Source organism: Centroberyx gerrardi, chromosome 11 (assembly GCF_048128805.1).
Source record: "Centroberyx gerrardi isolate f3 chromosome 11, fCenGer3.hap1.cur.20231027, whole genome shotgun sequence".
NCBI lineage: Eukaryota > Metazoa > Chordata > Actinopteri > Beryciformes > Berycidae > Centroberyx > Centroberyx gerrardi.
In genome coordinates, this window is record NC_136007.1 from 30,909,240 (window position 1) to 30,924,830 (window position 15,591).

General features: G+C 45.1%; 24 non-coding genes across 24 annotated transcripts; 12 read left to right on the forward strand and 12 right to left on the reverse strand.

Annotated features, from left to right (window-relative positions):
* Positions 1 to 208: 208 nt before the first annotated feature.
* On the reverse strand, positions 209 to 280 carry trnae-uuc (transfer RNA glutamic acid (anticodon UUC)). The gene has a single exon. It is a non-coding gene; the product is annotated as a tRNA-Glu (tRNA).
* A 182-nt stretch (positions 281 to 462) lies between these two features.
* Positions 463 to 551, forward strand: trnay-gua (transfer RNA tyrosine (anticodon GUA)). Its single transcript is given in 2 exon segments — positions 463 to 499; positions 516 to 551. It is a non-coding gene; the product is annotated as a tRNA-Tyr (tRNA).
* Positions 552 to 1,353: 802 nt separating this feature from the next.
* Positions 1,354 to 1,425, reverse strand: trnae-cuc (transfer RNA glutamic acid (anticodon CUC)). The gene has a single exon. It is a non-coding gene; the product is annotated as a tRNA-Glu (tRNA).
* Positions 1,426 to 1,607: 182 nt separating this feature from the next.
* trnay-gua (transfer RNA tyrosine (anticodon GUA)) lies at positions 1,608 to 1,696 on the forward strand. Its single transcript is given in 2 exon segments — positions 1,608 to 1,644; positions 1,661 to 1,696. It is a non-coding gene; the product is annotated as a tRNA-Tyr (tRNA).
* A 405-nt stretch (positions 1,697 to 2,101) lies between these two features.
* Positions 2,102 to 2,173, reverse strand: trnae-uuc (transfer RNA glutamic acid (anticodon UUC)). The gene has a single exon. It is a non-coding gene; the product is annotated as a tRNA-Glu (tRNA).
* A 182-nt stretch (positions 2,174 to 2,355) lies between these two features.
* Positions 2,356 to 2,444, forward strand: trnay-gua (transfer RNA tyrosine (anticodon GUA)). The gene is given in 2 exon segments: positions 2,356 to 2,392; positions 2,409 to 2,444. It is a non-coding gene; the product is annotated as a tRNA-Tyr (tRNA).
* Positions 2,445 to 3,267: 823 nt separating this feature from the next.
* trnae-cuc (transfer RNA glutamic acid (anticodon CUC)) lies at positions 3,268 to 3,339 on the reverse strand. The gene has a single exon. It is a non-coding gene; the product is annotated as a tRNA-Glu (tRNA).
* Positions 3,340 to 3,521: 182 nt separating this feature from the next.
* Positions 3,522 to 3,610, forward strand: trnay-gua (transfer RNA tyrosine (anticodon GUA)). Its single transcript is given in 2 exon segments — positions 3,522 to 3,558; positions 3,575 to 3,610. It is a non-coding gene; the product is annotated as a tRNA-Tyr (tRNA).
* Positions 3,611 to 4,009: 399 nt separating this feature from the next.
* Positions 4,010 to 4,081, reverse strand: trnae-uuc (transfer RNA glutamic acid (anticodon UUC)). The gene has a single exon. It is a non-coding gene; the product is annotated as a tRNA-Glu (tRNA).
* A 182-nt stretch (positions 4,082 to 4,263) lies between these two features.
* trnay-gua (transfer RNA tyrosine (anticodon GUA)) lies at positions 4,264 to 4,352 on the forward strand. Its single transcript is given in 2 exon segments — positions 4,264 to 4,300; positions 4,317 to 4,352. It is a non-coding gene; the product is annotated as a tRNA-Tyr (tRNA).
* Positions 4,353 to 5,161: 809 nt separating this feature from the next.
* trnae-cuc (transfer RNA glutamic acid (anticodon CUC)) lies at positions 5,162 to 5,233 on the reverse strand. Its single transcript has one exon. It is a non-coding gene; the product is annotated as a tRNA-Glu (tRNA).
* A 182-nt stretch (positions 5,234 to 5,415) lies between these two features.
* Positions 5,416 to 5,504, forward strand: trnay-gua (transfer RNA tyrosine (anticodon GUA)). Its single transcript is given in 2 exon segments — positions 5,416 to 5,452; positions 5,469 to 5,504. It is a non-coding gene; the product is annotated as a tRNA-Tyr (tRNA).
* A 405-nt stretch (positions 5,505 to 5,909) lies between these two features.
* Positions 5,910 to 5,981, reverse strand: trnae-uuc (transfer RNA glutamic acid (anticodon UUC)). The gene has a single exon. It is a non-coding gene; the product is annotated as a tRNA-Glu (tRNA).
* A 182-nt stretch (positions 5,982 to 6,163) lies between these two features.
* On the forward strand, positions 6,164 to 6,252 carry trnay-gua (transfer RNA tyrosine (anticodon GUA)). The gene is given in 2 exon segments: positions 6,164 to 6,200; positions 6,217 to 6,252. It is a non-coding gene; the product is annotated as a tRNA-Tyr (tRNA).
* An 802-nt stretch (positions 6,253 to 7,054) lies between these two features.
* trnae-cuc (transfer RNA glutamic acid (anticodon CUC)) lies at positions 7,055 to 7,126 on the reverse strand. Its single transcript has one exon. It is a non-coding gene; the product is annotated as a tRNA-Glu (tRNA).
* Positions 7,127 to 7,308: 182 nt separating this feature from the next.
* Positions 7,309 to 7,397, forward strand: trnay-gua (transfer RNA tyrosine (anticodon GUA)). The gene is given in 2 exon segments: positions 7,309 to 7,345; positions 7,362 to 7,397. It is a non-coding gene; the product is annotated as a tRNA-Tyr (tRNA).
* A 405-nt stretch (positions 7,398 to 7,802) lies between these two features.
* trnae-uuc (transfer RNA glutamic acid (anticodon UUC)) lies at positions 7,803 to 7,874 on the reverse strand. Its single transcript has one exon. It is a non-coding gene; the product is annotated as a tRNA-Glu (tRNA).
* Positions 7,875 to 8,056: 182 nt separating this feature from the next.
* Positions 8,057 to 8,145, forward strand: trnay-gua (transfer RNA tyrosine (anticodon GUA)). Its single transcript is given in 2 exon segments — positions 8,057 to 8,093; positions 8,110 to 8,145. It is a non-coding gene; the product is annotated as a tRNA-Tyr (tRNA).
* An 823-nt stretch (positions 8,146 to 8,968) lies between these two features.
* On the reverse strand, positions 8,969 to 9,040 carry trnae-cuc (transfer RNA glutamic acid (anticodon CUC)). The gene has a single exon. It is a non-coding gene; the product is annotated as a tRNA-Glu (tRNA).
* Positions 9,041 to 9,222: 182 nt separating this feature from the next.
* trnay-gua (transfer RNA tyrosine (anticodon GUA)) lies at positions 9,223 to 9,311 on the forward strand. The gene is given in 2 exon segments: positions 9,223 to 9,259; positions 9,276 to 9,311. It is a non-coding gene; the product is annotated as a tRNA-Tyr (tRNA).
* Positions 9,312 to 9,716: 405 nt separating this feature from the next.
* Positions 9,717 to 9,788, reverse strand: trnae-uuc (transfer RNA glutamic acid (anticodon UUC)). Its single transcript has one exon. It is a non-coding gene; the product is annotated as a tRNA-Glu (tRNA).
* Positions 9,789 to 9,970: 182 nt separating this feature from the next.
* Positions 9,971 to 10,059, forward strand: trnay-gua (transfer RNA tyrosine (anticodon GUA)). Its single transcript is given in 2 exon segments — positions 9,971 to 10,007; positions 10,024 to 10,059. It is a non-coding gene; the product is annotated as a tRNA-Tyr (tRNA).
* An 812-nt stretch (positions 10,060 to 10,871) lies between these two features.
* On the reverse strand, positions 10,872 to 10,943 carry trnae-cuc (transfer RNA glutamic acid (anticodon CUC)). The gene has a single exon. It is a non-coding gene; the product is annotated as a tRNA-Glu (tRNA).
* A 182-nt stretch (positions 10,944 to 11,125) lies between these two features.
* Positions 11,126 to 11,214, forward strand: trnay-gua (transfer RNA tyrosine (anticodon GUA)). The gene is given in 2 exon segments: positions 11,126 to 11,162; positions 11,179 to 11,214. It is a non-coding gene; the product is annotated as a tRNA-Tyr (tRNA).
* The last annotated feature ends 4,377 nt before the right edge of the window (positions 11,215 to 15,591 follow it).

Below are 15,591 nucleotides of genomic sequence, written 5' to 3' on the forward strand. Positions count from 1 at the left end.
GCAGCGTTTGGTCGGAATGAAAACATGCATAGTCTCACGCTCCAGACTGTGTATGTTTTCACTCTCACTCTCCATGGCACATAATTGTCCGACCCCTGCTTTATGTGAGCTGTTGCTCTTCAGCGCAGGATCGGTACGACTGGTGAGGAGCATCAGACAAAGTGATGAGGCTTGGTGACCTTACACTGTCGGCGACGTAAGAACAGCTTTCCCTGACCGGGAATCGAACCCGGGCCGCGGCGGTGAAAGCGCCGAATCCTGACCACTAGACCATCAGGGACCTTTCCGTGCGTCTTTTCTTCAGATCGAGATTCATGTTTTGTGTCAAATGTGCAGAGATACTTTGGACTGAAGCGAACAGCTGACAGGGTGGCACTACATTTGTTCTGAAAAACCAAAGCTTATCCGTGTTATGGGGCAAACGTGAGCGGTAGAGCGCAAGGTGTGTGGTTCTTTCTGGTCCCTTTGATAGCTCAGCTGGTAGAGCGGAGGACTGTAGGTTGACAGTGGCAGTTATCCTTAGGTCGCTGGTTCAATTCCGGCTCGAAGGAGGTGCTTTCTTTTTTTTGTCAAATGTTAAATGTGATTGTCATCAGAAATATCTCTTTCTTCCAACCAAACATTTCCCTTTCTCTGCTGACAAGCAGGCTTTTAAAGTAAGTTGAGGGAGCTGTACTTGTTTCCCTTTTTCCTTGTGCCCATCGTGACACTATTTCTTTTGGTCCGGTACGCAAGTGGTCACCAGGACAAAACTTGATGTTCTTTGGCCTGACACGATCAAATCTGAACTCAGATGGTGACAGGGAGAGAGCACTCAATCCTGACCACCACTCCACTACGGCACAGGGCACTCCTAAACCCTTTGCTGCTTACAAGTTTTTTTCATTTCTGTCAAAGCCCCCAACAAGCCCTACGATGGCTCGGCCAGGACCACAGAGGTGTTTTTGCAAAGTTTCTTATCATTTAGTTGGGATCCAACCGCTTAGAATCACCAATGGCTTCCTTTCCAGTACAAACTCCCTTCAATCTGCAAGAAATGCTTGAAGGCGGCGGTGGGCAGCCATGCGCCATGCGTACGCAGGTTTTCATTGCGACAGCGCAATTCAGCAGGTGACTTCCCTGATGCCTTCCTCCTCTCTGGCTGCATGTGTGCTAGTCACTGACATCATCTGGTGTAGCGTTTGGTTGGAACGAAAACATGCATAGCCTCACGCTCCACGGCACATAATTGTCCCACCGCTGCTTTAAGGGAGCTGTTGCTCTTTAACACAGGATTGGTAAGACTGGTGAAGAGCGTTGGACAAAGTGATGAGGCGCTAGTGATCTTACACCGTCGGTGACTTAACCATAGCTTTCCCTGACCGGGAATCGAACCCGGGCCGCGGCGGTGAGAGCGCCGAATCCTGACCACTAGACCATCAGGGAAGTTTCTGGGTGTGTGTGTTCTTCAGATCAAGATTCACATTTTCTGTCAAATGTGCAGACATACTTTGGACTGAAGCGAACAGCTGACAGGCTGGCACTACATTTGTTCTGAAACACCAAAGCTTATCCATATTTGGGGCAAACGTGAGTGGTAGAGCGCAAGGTGTGTCATCTTCCTTAACCCTTCGATAGCTCAGCTGGTAGAGTGGAGGACTGTAGATTGACAGCGGCGGTTATCCTTAGGTCGCTGGTTCAATTCCGGCTCGAAGGAGGTGCTTTTTCTTTTTTACTCACATTATGTCAGATGTAAAATGTGATTGTCATCAGAAATATCTCTTTCTTCCAACAAAGCATTTCCCTTTCTCTGCTGACAAGGAGGCTTTTAAAGTAAGTTGCTGGAGCTCCAGTTGTTTCCCTTTTTCCTTGTGCCCATTGTGAGACTGTCATTTTTTGGTGTAGTCACCTGGTGCAGCGTTTGGTCGGAATGAAAACATGCATAGTCTCACGCTCCAGACTGTGTATGTTTTCACTCTCACTCTCCATGGCACATAATTGTCCGACCCCTGCTTTATGTGAGCTGTTGCTCTTCAGCGCAGGATCGGTACGACTGGTGAGGAGCATCAGACAAAGTGATGAGGCTTGGTGACCTTACACTGTCGGCGACGTAAGAACAGCTTTCCCTGACCGGGAATCGAACCCGGGCCGCGGCGGTGAAAGCGCCGAATCCTGACCACTAGACCATCAGGGACCTTTCCGTGCGTCTTTTCTTCAGATCGAGATTCATGTTTTGTGTCAAATGTGCAGAGATACTTTGGACTGAAGCGAACAGCTGACAGGGTGGCACTACATTTGTTCTGAAAAACCAAAGCTTATCCGTGTTATGGGGCAAACGTGAGCGGTAGAGCGCAAGGTGTGTGGTTCTTTCTGGTCCCTTCGATAGCTCAGCTGGTAGAGCGGAGGACTGTAGGTTGACAGTGGTAGTTATCCTTAGGTCGCTGGTTCAATTCCGGCTCGAAGGAGGTGCTTTCTTTTTTTTTGTCAAATTATGTCAAATGTTAAATGTGATTGTCATCAGAAATATCTCTTTCTTCCAACCAAACATTTCCCTTTCTCTGCTGACAAGCAGGCTTTTAAAGTAAGTTGAGGGAGCTGTACTTGTTTCCCTTTTTCCTTGTGCCCATCGTGACACTATTTCTTTTGGTCCGGTACGCAAGTGGTCACCAGGACAAAACTTGATGTTCTTTGGCCTGACACGATCAAATCTGAACTCAGATGGTGACAGGGAGAGAGCACTCAATCCTGACCACCACTCCACTACGGCACAGGGCACTCCTAAACCCTTTGCTGCTTACAAGTTTTTTTCATTTCTGTCAAAGCCCCCAACAAGCCCTACGATGGCTCGGCCAGGACCACAGAGGTGTTTTTGCAAAGTTTCTTATCATTTAGTTGGGATCCAACCGCTTAGAATCACCAATGGCTTCCTTTCCAGTACAAACTCCCTTCAATCTGCAAGAAATGCTTGAAGGCGGCGGTGGGCAGCCATGTGCCATGGAGGGCCAAGCGTACGCAGGTTTTCATTGCGACAGCGCAATTCAGCAGGTGACTTCCCTGATGCCTTCCTCCTCTCTGGCTGCATGTGTGCTAGTCACTGACATCATCTGGTGTAGCGTTTGGTTGGAACGAAAACATGCATAGCCTCACGCTCCACGGCACATAATTGTCCCACCGCTGCTTTAAGGGAGCTGTTGCTCTTTAACACAGGATTGGTAAGACTGGTGAAGAGCGTTGGACAAAGTGATGAGGCGCTAGTGATCTTACACCGTCGGTGACTTAACAATAGCTTTCCCTGACCGGGAATCGAACCCGGGCCGCGGCGGTGAGAGCGCCGAATCCTGACCACTAGACCATCAGGGAAGTTTCTGGGTGTGTGTGTTCTTCAGATCAAGATTCACATTTTCTGTCAAATGTGCAGACATACTTTGGACTGAAGCGAACAGCTGACAGGCTGGCACTACATTTGTTCTGAAACACCAAAGCTTATCCATATTTGGGGCAAACGTGAGTGGTAGAGCGCAAGGTGTGTCATCTTCCTTAACCCTTCGATAGCTCAGCTGGTAGAGCGGAGGACTGTAGATTGACAGCGGCGGTTATCCTTAGGTCGCTGGTTCAATTCCGGCTCGAAGGAGGTGCTTTTTCTTTTTTACTCACATTATGTCAGATGTAAAATGTGATTGTCATCAGAAATATCTCTTTCTTCCAACAAAACATTTCCCTTTCTCTGCTGACAAGGAGGCTTTTAAAGTAAGTTGCTGGAGCTCCAGTTGTTTCCCTTTTTCCTTGTGCCCATTGTGAGACTGTCATTTTTTGGTGTAGTCACCTGGTGCAGCGTTTGGTCGGAATGAAAACATGCATAGTCTCACGCTCCAGACTGTGTATGTTTTCACTCTCCATGGCACATAATTGTCCGACCCCTGCTTTATGTGAGCTGTTGCTCTTCAGCGCAGGATCGGTACGACTGGTGAGGAGCATCAGACAAAGTGATGAGGCTTGGTGACCTTACACTGTCGGCGACGTAAGAACAGCTTTCCCTGACCGGGAATCGAACCCGGGCCGCGGCGGTGAAAGCGCCGAATCCTGACCACTAGACCATCAGGGACCTTTCCGTGCGTCTTTTCTTCAGATCGAGATTCATGTTTTGTGTCAAATGTGCAGAGATACTTTGGACTGAAGCGAACAGCTGACAGGGTGGCACTACATTTGTTCTGAAAAACCAAAGCTTATCCGTGTTATGGGGCAAACGTGAGCGGTAGAGCGCAAGGTGTGTGGTTCTTTCTGGTCCCTTCGATAGCTCAGCTGGTAGAGCGGAGGACTGTAGGTTGACAGTGGCAGTTATCCTTAGGTCGCTGGTTCAATTCCGGCTCGAAGGAGGTGCTTTCTTTTTTTTTGTCAAATTATGTCAAATGTTAAATGTGATTGTCATCAGAAATATCTCTTTCTTCCAACCAAACATTTCCCTTTCTCTGCTGACAAGCAGGCTTTTAAAGTAAGTTGAGGGAGCTGTACTTGTTTCCCTTTTTCCTTGTGCCCATCGTGACACTATTTCTTTTGGTCCGGTACGCAAGTGGTCACCAGGACAAAACTTGATGTTCTTTGGCCTGACACGATCAAATCTGAACTCAGATGGTGACAGGGAGAGAGCACTCAATCCTGACCACCACTCCACTACGGCACAGGGCACTCCTAAACCCTTTGCTGCTTACAAGTTTTTTTCATTTCTGTCAAAGCCCCCAACAAGCCCTACGATGGCTCGGCCAGGACCACAGAGGTGTTTTTGCAAAGTTTCTTATCATTTAGTTGGGATCCAACCGCTTAGAATCACCAATGGCTTCCTTTCCAGTACAAACTCCCTTCAATCTGCAAGAAATGCTTGAAGGCGGCGGTGGGCAGCCATGCGCCATGGAGGGCCAAGCGTACGCAGGTTTTCATTGCGACAGCGCAATTCAGCAGGTGACTTCCCTGATGCCTTCCTCCTCTCTGGCTGCATGTGTGCTAGTCACTGACATCATCTGGTGTAGCGTTTGGTTGGAACGAAAACATGCATAGCCTCACGCTCCACAGCACATAATTGTCCCACCGCTGCTTTAAGGGAGCTGTTGCTCTTTAACACAGGATTGGTAAGACTGGTGAAGAGCGTTGGACAAAGTGATCTTACACCGTCGGTGACTTAACAATAGCTTTCCCTGACCGGGAATCGAACCCGGGCCGCGGCGGTGAGAGCGCCGAATCCTGACCACTAGACCATCAGGGAAGTTTCTGGGTGTGTGTGTTCTTCAGATCAAGATTCACATTTTCTGTCAAATGTGCAGACATACTTTGGACTGAAGCGAACAGCTGACAGGCTGGCACTACATTTGTTCTGAAACACCAAAGCTTATCCATATTTGGGGCAAACGTGAGTGGTAGAGCGCAAGGTGTGTCACCTTCCTTAACCCTTCGATAGCTCAGCTGGTAGAGCGGAGGACTGTAGATTGACAGCGGCGGTTATCCTTAGGTCGCTGGTTCAATTCCGGCTCGAAGGAGGTGCTTTTTCTTTTTTACTCACATTATGTCAGATGTAAAATGTGATTGTCATCAGAAATATCTCTTTCTTCCAACAAAACATTTCCCTTTCTCTGCTGACAAGGAGGCTTTTAAAGTAAGTTGCTGGAGCTCCAGTTGTTTCCCTTTTTCCTTGTGCCCATTGTGAGACTGTCATTTTTTGGTGTAGTCACCTGGTGCAGCGTTTGGTCGGAATGAAAACATGCATAGTCTCACGCTCCAGACTGTGTATGTTTTCACTCTCACTCTCCATGGCACATAATTGTCCGACCCCTGCTTTATGTGAGCTGTTGCTCTTCAGCGCAGGATCGGTACGACTGGTGAGGAGCATCAGACAAAGTGATGAGGCTTGGTGACCTTACACTGTCGGCGACGTAAGAACAGCTTTCCCTGACCGGGAATCGAACCCGGGCCGCGGCGGTGAAAGCGCCGAATCCTGACCACTAGACCATCAGGGACCTTTCCGTGCGTCTTTTCTTCAGATCGAGATTCATGTTTTGTGTCAAATGTGCAGAGATACTTTGGACTGAAGCGAACAGCTGACAGGGTGGCACTACATTTGTTCTGAAAAACCAAAGCTTATCCGTGTTATGGGGCAAACGTGAGCGGTAGAGCGCAAGGTGTGTGGTTCTTTCTGGTCCCTTCGATAGCTCAGCTGGTAGAGCGGAGGACTGTAGGTTAACAGTGGCAGTTATCCTTAGGTCGCTGGTTCAATTCCGGCTCGAAGGAGGTGTTTTCTTTTTTTTGTCAAATGTTAAATGTGATTGTCATCAGAAATATCTCTTTCTTCCAACCAAACATTTCCCTTTCTCTGCTGACAAGCAGGCTTTTAAAGTAAGTTGAGGGAGCTGTACTTGTTTCCCTTTTTCCTTGTGCCCATCGTGACACTATTTCTTTTGGTCCGGTACGCAAGTGGTCACCAGGACAAAACTTGATGTTCTTTGGCCTGACACGATCAAATCTGAACTCAGATGGTGACAGGGAGAGAGCACTCAATCCTGACCACCACTCCACTACGGCACAGGGCACTCCTAAACCCTTTGCTGCTTACAAGTTTTTTTCATTTCTGTCAAAGCCCCCAACAAGCCCTACGATGGCTCGGCCAGGACCACAGAGGTGTTTTTGCAAAGTTTCTTATCATTTAGTTGGGATCCAACCGCTTAGAATCACCAATGGCTTCCTTTCCAGTACAAACTCCCTTCAATCTGCAAGAAATGCTTGAAGGCGGCGGTGGGCAGCCATGCGCCATGCGTACGCAGGTTTTCATTGCGACAGCGCAATTCAGCAGGTGACTTCCCTGATGCCTTCCTCCTCTCTGGCTGCATGTGTGCTAGTCACTGACATCATCTGGTGTAGCGTTTGGTTGGAACGAAAACATGCATAGCCTCACGCTCCACGGCACATAATTGTCCCACCGCTGCTTTAAGGGAGCTGTTGCTCTTTAACACAGGATTGGTAAGACTGGTGAAGAGCGTTGGACAAAGTGATGAGGCGCTAGTGATCTTACACCGTCGGTGACTTAACCATAGCTTTCCCTGACCGGGAATCGAACCCGGGCCGCGGCGGTGAGAGCGCCGAATCCTGACCACTAGACCATCAGGGAAGTTTCTGGGTGTGTGTGTTCTTCAGATCAAGATTCACATTTTCTGTCAAATGTGCAGACATACTTTGGACTGAAGCGAACAGCTGACAGGCTGGCACTACATTTGTTCTGAAACACCAAAGCTTATCCATATTTGGGGCAAACGTGAGTGGTAGAGCGCAAGGTGTGTCATCTTCCTTAACCCTTCGATAGCTCAGCTGGTAGAGTGGAGGACTGTAGATTGACAGCGGCGGTTATCCTTAGGTCGCTGGTTCAATTCCGGCTCGAAGGAGGTGCTTTTTCTTTTTTACTCACATTATGTCAGATGTAAAATGTGATTGTCATCAGAAATATCTCTTTCTTCCAACAAAGCATTTCCCTTTCTCTGCTGACAAGGAGGCTTTTAAAGTAAGTTGCTGGAGCTCCAGTTGTTTCCCTTTTTCCTTGTGCCCATTGTGAGACTGTCATTTTTTGGTGTAGTCACCTGGTGCAGCGTTTGGTCGGAATGAAAACATGCATAGTCTCACGCTCCAGACTGTGTATGTTTTCACTCTCACTCTCCATGGCACATAATTGTCCGACCCCTGCTTTATGTGAGCTGTTGCTCTTCAGCGCAGGATCGGTACGACTGGTGAGGAGCATCAGACAAAGTGATGAGGCTTGGTGACCTTACACTGTCGGCGACGTAAGAACAGCTTTCCCTGACCGGGAATCGAACCCGGGCCGCGGCGGTGAAAGCGCCGAATCCTGACCACTAGACCATCAGGGACCTTTCCGTGCGTCTTTTCTTCAGATCGAGATTCATGTTTTGTGTCAAATGTGCAGAGATACTTTGGACTGAAGCGAACAGCTGACAGGGTGGCACTACATTTGTTCTGAAAAACCAAAGCTTATCCGTGTTATGGGGCAAACGTGAGCGGTAGAGCGCAAGGTGTGTGGTTCTTTCTGGTCCCTTCGATAGCTCAGCTGGTAGAGCGGAGGACTGTAGGTTGACAGTGGTAGTTATCCTTAGGTCGCTGGTTCAATTCCGGCTCGAAGGAGGTGCTTTCTTTTTTTTTGTCAAATTATGTCAAATGTTAAATGTGATTGTCATCAGAAATATCTCTTTCTTCCAACCAAACATTTCCCTTTCTCTGCTGACAAGCAGGCTTTTAAAGTAAGTTGAGGGAGCTGTACTTGTTTCCCTTTTTCCTTGTGCCCATCGTGACACTATTTCTTTTGGTCCGGTACGCAAGTGGTCACCAGGACAAAACTTGATGTTCTTTGGCCTGACACGATCAAATCTGAACTCAGATGGTGACAGGGAGAGAGCACTCAATCCTGACCACCACTCCACTACGGCACAGGGCACTCCTAAACCCTTTGCTGCTTACAAGTTTTTTTCATTTCTGTCAAAGCCCCCAACAAGCCCTACGATGGCTCGGCCAGGACCACAGAGGTGTTTTTGCAAAGTTTCTTATCATTTAGTTGGGATCCAACCGCTTAGAATCACCAATGGCTTCCTTTCCAGTACAAACTCCCTTCAATCTGCAAGAAATGCTTGAAGGCGGCGGTGGGCAGCCATGCGCCATGGAGGGCCAAGCGTACGCAGGTTTTCATTGCGACAGCGCAATTCAGCAGGTGACTTCCCTGATGCCTTCCTCCTCTCTGGCTGCATGTGTGCTAGTCACTGACATCATCTGGTGTAGCGTTTGGTTGGAACGAAAACATGCATAGCCTCACGCTCCACGGCACATAATTGTCCCACCGCTGCTTTAAGGGAGCTGTTGCTCTTTAACACAGGATTGGTAAGACTGGTGAAGAGCGTTGGACAAAGTGATGAGGCGCTAGTGATCTTACACCGTCGGTGACTTAACAATAGCTTTCCCTGACCGGGAATCGAACCCGGGCCGCGGCGGTGAGAGCGCCGAATCCTGACCACTAGACCATCAGGGAAGTTTCTGGGTGTGTGTGTTCTTCAGATCAAGATTCACATTTTCTGTCAAATGTGCAGACATACTTTGGACTGAAGCGAACAGCTGACAGGCTGGCACTACATTTGTTCTGAAACACCAAAGCTTATCCATATTTGGGGCAAACGTGAGTGGTAGAGCGCAAGATGTGTCATCTTCCTTAACCCTTCGATAGCTCAGCTGGTAGAGCGGAGGACTGTAGATTGACAGCGGCGGTTATCCTTAGGTCGCTGGTTCAATTCCGGCTCGAAGGAGGTGCTTTTTCTTTTTTACTCACATTATGTCAGATGTAAAATGTGATTGTCATCAGAAATATCTCTTTCTTCCAACAAAACATTTCCCTTTCTCTGCTGACAAGGAGGCTTTTAAAGTAAGTTGCTGGAGCTCCAGTTGTTTCCCTTTTTCCTTGTGCCCATTGTGAGACTGTCATTTTTTGGTGTAGTCACCTGGTGCAGCGTTTGGTCGGAATGAAAACATGCATAGTCTCACGCTCCAGACTGTGTATGTTTTCACTCTCACTCTCCATGGCACATAATTGTCCGACCCCTGCTTTATATGAGCTGTTGCTCTTCAGCGCAGGATCGGTACGACTGGTGAGGAGCATCAGACAAAGTGATGAGGCTTGGTGACCTTACACTGTCGGCGACGTAAGAACAGCTTTCCCTGACCGGGAATCGAAACCAGGCCGCGGCGGTGAAAGCGCCGAATCCTGACCACTAGACCATCAGGGACCTTTCCGTGCGTCTTTTCTTCAGATCGAGATTCATGTTTTGTGTCAAATGTGCAGAGATACTTTGGACTGAAGCGAACAGCTGACAGGGTGGCACTAGATTTGTTCTGAAAAACCAAAGCTTATCCGTGTTATGGGGCAAACGTGAGCGGTAGAGCGCAAGGTGTGTGGTTCTTTCTGGTCCCTTTGATAGCTCAGCTGGTAGAGCGGAGGACTGTAGGTTGACAGTGGCAGTTATCCTTAGGTCGCTGGTTCAATTCCGGCTCGAAGGAGGTGTTTTCTTTTTTTTGTCAAATGTTAAATGTGATTGTCATCAGAAATATCTCTTTCTTCCAACCAAACATTTCCCTTTCTCTGCTGACAAGCAGGCTTTTAAAGTAAGTTGAGGGAGCTGTACTTGTTTCCCTTTTTCCTTGTGCCCATCGTGACACTATTTCTTTTGGTCCGGTACGCAAGTGGTCACCAGGACAAAACTTGATGTTCTTTGGCCTGACACGATCAAATCTGAACTCAGATGGTGACAGGGAGAGAGCACTCAATCCTGACCACCACTCCACTACGGCACAGGGCACTCCTAAACCCTTTGCTGCTTACAAGTTTTTTTCATTTCTGTCAAAGCCCCCAACAAGCCCTACGATGGCTCGGCCAGGACCACAGAGGTGTTTTTGCAAAGTTTCTTATCATTTAGTTGGGATCCAACCGCTTAGAATCACCAATGGCTTCCTTTCCAGTACAAACTCCCTTCAATCTGCAAGAAATGCTTGAAGGCGGCGGTGGGCAGCCATGCGCCATGGAGGGCCAAGGGTACGCAGGTTTTCATTGCGACAGCGCAATTCAGCAGGTGACTTCCCTGATGCCTTCCTCCTCTCTGGCTGCATGTGTGCTAGTCACTGACATCATCTGGTGTAGCGTTTGGTTGGAACGAAAACATGCATAGCCTCACGCTCCACGGCACATAATTGTCCCACCGCTGCTTTAAGGGAGCTGTTGCTCTTTAACACAGGATTGGTAAGACTGGTGAAGAGCGTTGGACAAAGTGATGAGGCGCTAGTGATCTTACACCGTCGGTGACTTAACCATAGCTTTCCCTGACCGGGAATCGAACCCGGGCCGCGGCGGTGAGAGCGCCGAATCCTGACCACTAGACCATCAGGGAAGTTTCTGGGTGTGTGTGTTCTTCAGATCAAGATTCACATTTTCTGTCAAATGTGCAGACATACTTTGGACTGAAGCGAACAGCTGACAGGCTGGCACTACATTTGTTCTGAAACACCAAAGCTTATCCATATTTGGGGCAAACGTGAGTGGTAGAGCGCAAGGTGTGTCATCTTCCTTAACCCTTCGATAGCTCAGCTGGTAGAGCGGAGGACTGTAGATTGACAGCGGCGGTTATCCTTAGGTCGCTGGTTCAATTCCGGCTCGAAGGAGGTGCTTTTTCTTTTTTACTCACATTATGTCAGATGTAAAATGTGATTGTCATCAGAAATATCTCTTTCTTCCAACAAAACATTTCCCTTTCTCTGCTGACAAGGAGGCTTTTAAAATAAGTTGCTGGAGCTCCAGTTGTTTCCTTGTGCCCATTGTGAGACTGTCATTTTTTGGTGTAGTCACCTGGTGCAGCGTTTGGTCGGAATGAAAACATGCATAGTCTCACGCTCCAGACTGTGTATGTTTTCACTCTCACTCTCCATGGCACATAATTGTCCGACCCCTGCTTTATGTGAGCTGTTGCTCTTCAGCGCAGGATCGGTACGACTGGTGAGGAGCATCAGACAAAGTGATGAGGCTTGGTGACCTTACACTGTCGGTGACTACTTTAACTAAAATAATAAAGTGCATCAGTTAAAATCGTATATCCATCTATGGAAAAACAGACATTTCCAATGAGTGAGGGTTTGTTCCAATGCTTCAATTCACTGTCCATAAATGTACTGTAAATATACCATAAAGCCCAATTCTATCAGAATAAGAAGTACTGAATAGCTTTCCCTGTTGTAATTTTGGCTCTACTCAAGCATAACCGGCGCTTGAATAATAAACCAAGAAGTGTGGTTAAAATCTCCCCTAAAGACCACCTGAAGACCTCATGACCTTGAAAAACACTTTAGAAAACTTAATGCTGTGATGCAGTATCAATAACTTTTGAAAACTGGAGATTTGTGTGATTTTGACAATTTTGACGATTGGATGACAAGCACTATTTTCTGAAAATGTCTCAGAAAAACCCACTTATCTTCAATGTACCTGGACATCCCATACATTTTCTGAATGGTCTAGGTGTCCAGATTCTGGGTCTAGAGTTTCATGAGGCTGTGATTATCCTAGAGCTCACAACAGGTCATTTTATACAGTAAGGTCAAGTTTTAAAAAATGCTGTCATCACATTGAAATGGTTACTATGAGGCCATATTTCATCACACATGAATGCAATTGGGCTCTTTGGATTCACAAGAGTCTCAGCTTTGTAGCCATACCCAATTTCTACAATTCCATGACTGTTTAGGTACCACAGTGTGCAGAAATAGGGAAAGAAAAAAAAGGCGAGAATAACATCTTTTCACTGCATGCAGAACTCTGTGTCTTTAGGACCCTGGAGCTCATATACCCTATGTAGCTGACATATGTCAGACATGGCTGTAAAGCTAAGACTCTTGCGGTTCTAATGAGCCCAATTTCATTCAGATATCTTGATGTGAGAGGTCAAGGGACCTGTTTGAAAATAGTCATGCCCATTTACCTTTGTCAAAAACTTCGCCGACTTTGGAGCTATGTTACGCTCCGCTGTAGCTTAAAAACTGAGCTCGCGAGAGCTCGTCAAACACGGACTGCGCCGTGGACCCTGGGACAGGTGTCTCCGTCGGGCTTAATTATTATTATTTTTTAGGGGTACTGAGATGAAATTTAGGTGTGCTTGAGCACCCCTAAAAAGAGTCTAAAATCGCCAATGATCGATTGCAAAGGATTACCCAATCAGCAAATTCATTCACTTTGATTTACAGACGGCTGAGACATTATGAAAACTGTCATTATGAAATAAAAAGAGGAAAAAGGGAAGACAGCGGTGAACATAGGGAAATAAAAGAACCACACACAAAAATGTAATTCAGAATAATATCATCATGTAATTGAAAATAAAAGCCATTTGAAAAACAAAAAAAAAGTTTTTGCAATAAAAATACAATTAAATATAATCATGTTATGAAAACAATAAATATGAAATAATCTTGTTTAATAATTTTGAAATTAAAGAAAAAAATCAATTATTAATTCATTTACTGATTATATTATATATTTCTGTATTTATTTATTTATGTAATCATTTATTTCACCGAGACATATTTATTTAATTGTGACACATTAGCGCATGCACATGTCCACAAGCACTCCACCCCATTCGTCTTCTCAACAAACCAACATATTTTTAAATCGTGCAGTATGAGGAGAGTTTTATTACTTTTGTTACTCTTGAACAATTAAATGGTCATTGCTTTCTTTTCATTATTAAGTGAGCGCCATCAAAACTCCACTTAAACTATTTTCACACGTGACTACTGACATGCCTTCAGGATAACACATGATTGCGATGATATAGACTTTAGTGGGTAGTTGCTATATGTAGGCCTTATACAGGTAACAATGTCAAAGGAATGCTGGAATACTCGCATGAGGTAAACTTTGTAGCTAAACTCTGAATTGACTGAATTAACTCTAAACCACACCATTGCAAAATGAAACAAAAAATAGAAACGGAGGAAGCAGCTAAAACACCCGATGGAGGCGGATGATATTGCAATATTGGATTTATTTGGATAATGAATAGCCACTGGTATTGTTTGGATAGAACACGCAGGCAATGTGTGATCCAATCTGAAAAGACCCTTCGCAAAACTGTCCTCTCAAGCGTGACTTTTTCGGCCCAAATAAGGTATTCTGAATCCTGCCCCCTTTCATTCTAGTGTGAAAATGAATAAAGATGTAAAATGATTGCCTTTAACTATGTCCAATGGTAATATTGACTATTTTTGCTTATGCATTACTTTACGTTACTGTGTTGAGGTGGATAGTCGCTAGCCATACTTACCTTAGCATTCCAGCATTTTGTTGCTTTATGAAGTGAAGATAATGGTACATCCACACCATGATTGTTAGCAAAATATACATTTTTCGAATTCAGTAACATTAAAATATGCAATAACTTCGTCATACATCATTTCTACATACATTATTTCACCCATTATAAGAACAGAACGATTGGCAAACAAGATCCGAAAATCCCAGTCATTTTTGCCATTGGTGGAAAACATTTTTTATCCAGATATAATCCGAAAGCCCAGAAATGATAACACTTGAGAGGACAATTACAGTTATCTTTGTCTTTGCAACTTGGAAATGTTGAGACACATCCATCACTCCAGGTAAACTGACAGTGTCCATCATGTAAAGAGGGCATATGGTGAGGAAAGATGGACAGTGAAGAAGAAAGCTGTGCCTTTGGTATGTATCTCAGTGTTTCCAGTGGACATTTGTGAGGTAATGTCAACACCTGCTGGTTTTGTCGCAGACTACATTCCTCCACAATTCATGTAAAAGAGGAAAACTATATGACAGAGCAACGTCATGCGCAATGAGCTGATTTTTTTCAACATCTTATACAAAGAGAAATACAAACAATAGTGTTTCAGCCTCTAACGACAACAGAAACAACAACAATAATAATAACAACAATAGTAATAACAATAATAATAATAATAATAAACCAAGAAAATCCAACAACTAATAATAAACCAAGAAGTGTGGTCTTCAATGATGTGGCCTTGAACCCTTAGTTTAACCAAATCTGGTGTTCTAGTAATGAACTTGTCTTCCTGTCCAACAGATATTCTGCACAATTCTACAAATATAGACAGAGGCATAACATTAAGGTTATTTAAATATGATACAACCATTAGTTTGTTAAAACCTCCCCACAATTTCTATAAAAAAATATAAAGTCACATTACAAGTTTGTTTAATTCCTTCTATCCAGGCCAGAGAGGTAACTGAATTGTGAAAAAAGACTAAAGCATGGATGACAGCGCACTTAAAACACTGAACATGGCAAATCAAGTGCTTTGTTGGGATTAGGGTTAGACCGATGGAATCGTTATTGGACTTTTAATAAATATTGGCTATTGGCCAGTCAGTGTCAACCACTGCTGATATGATGGATGTTCCTCCCTGATCACAGCTAAATAAAAACAGCCTGTAAAACCTGCTATGATAGGTGATATGATATGATATATGATTTTTTTTAAATTAATTTATTTGTTCAATTAATTCAATTCTGAATTTAAAGGTCAAATGTATCCCAGCATTACCCTACCATTGAATAGTGATGTGAGTCATCCTGCCTTAAAGGAAAAATCCACCATAAAACACTTAAATACTGTAAAAAAAAAACAGCTATTGGCGATGTACTTCCATTCCTGGGACCTTTTTGTTGTTTGCTGTGTATTTTTCTTATTCCCACGGATAATTGGCCAAACACAGACAATGTGACGTCATGTCAAGATATCGCCCAGCACAGCTACAATTGAGTTTAATAAGAGAAAATTTGTCAGCTAAAACATCAAGTCATCATTAGGTTTTGGTGTCAGGCCCTCAGAATCAAAGGGCTTCTTTCTAGACCCACCATTTTACACCAACATTCAACAATCATACCAATTTCTCCACCAACAGTAGCCTCAATAGTCCATAATGCCATGCAACCACAAGACGTGTTGCTTTTGCATAAGCTGTTGTTTTCTCGACTAGTGACAGCAGCT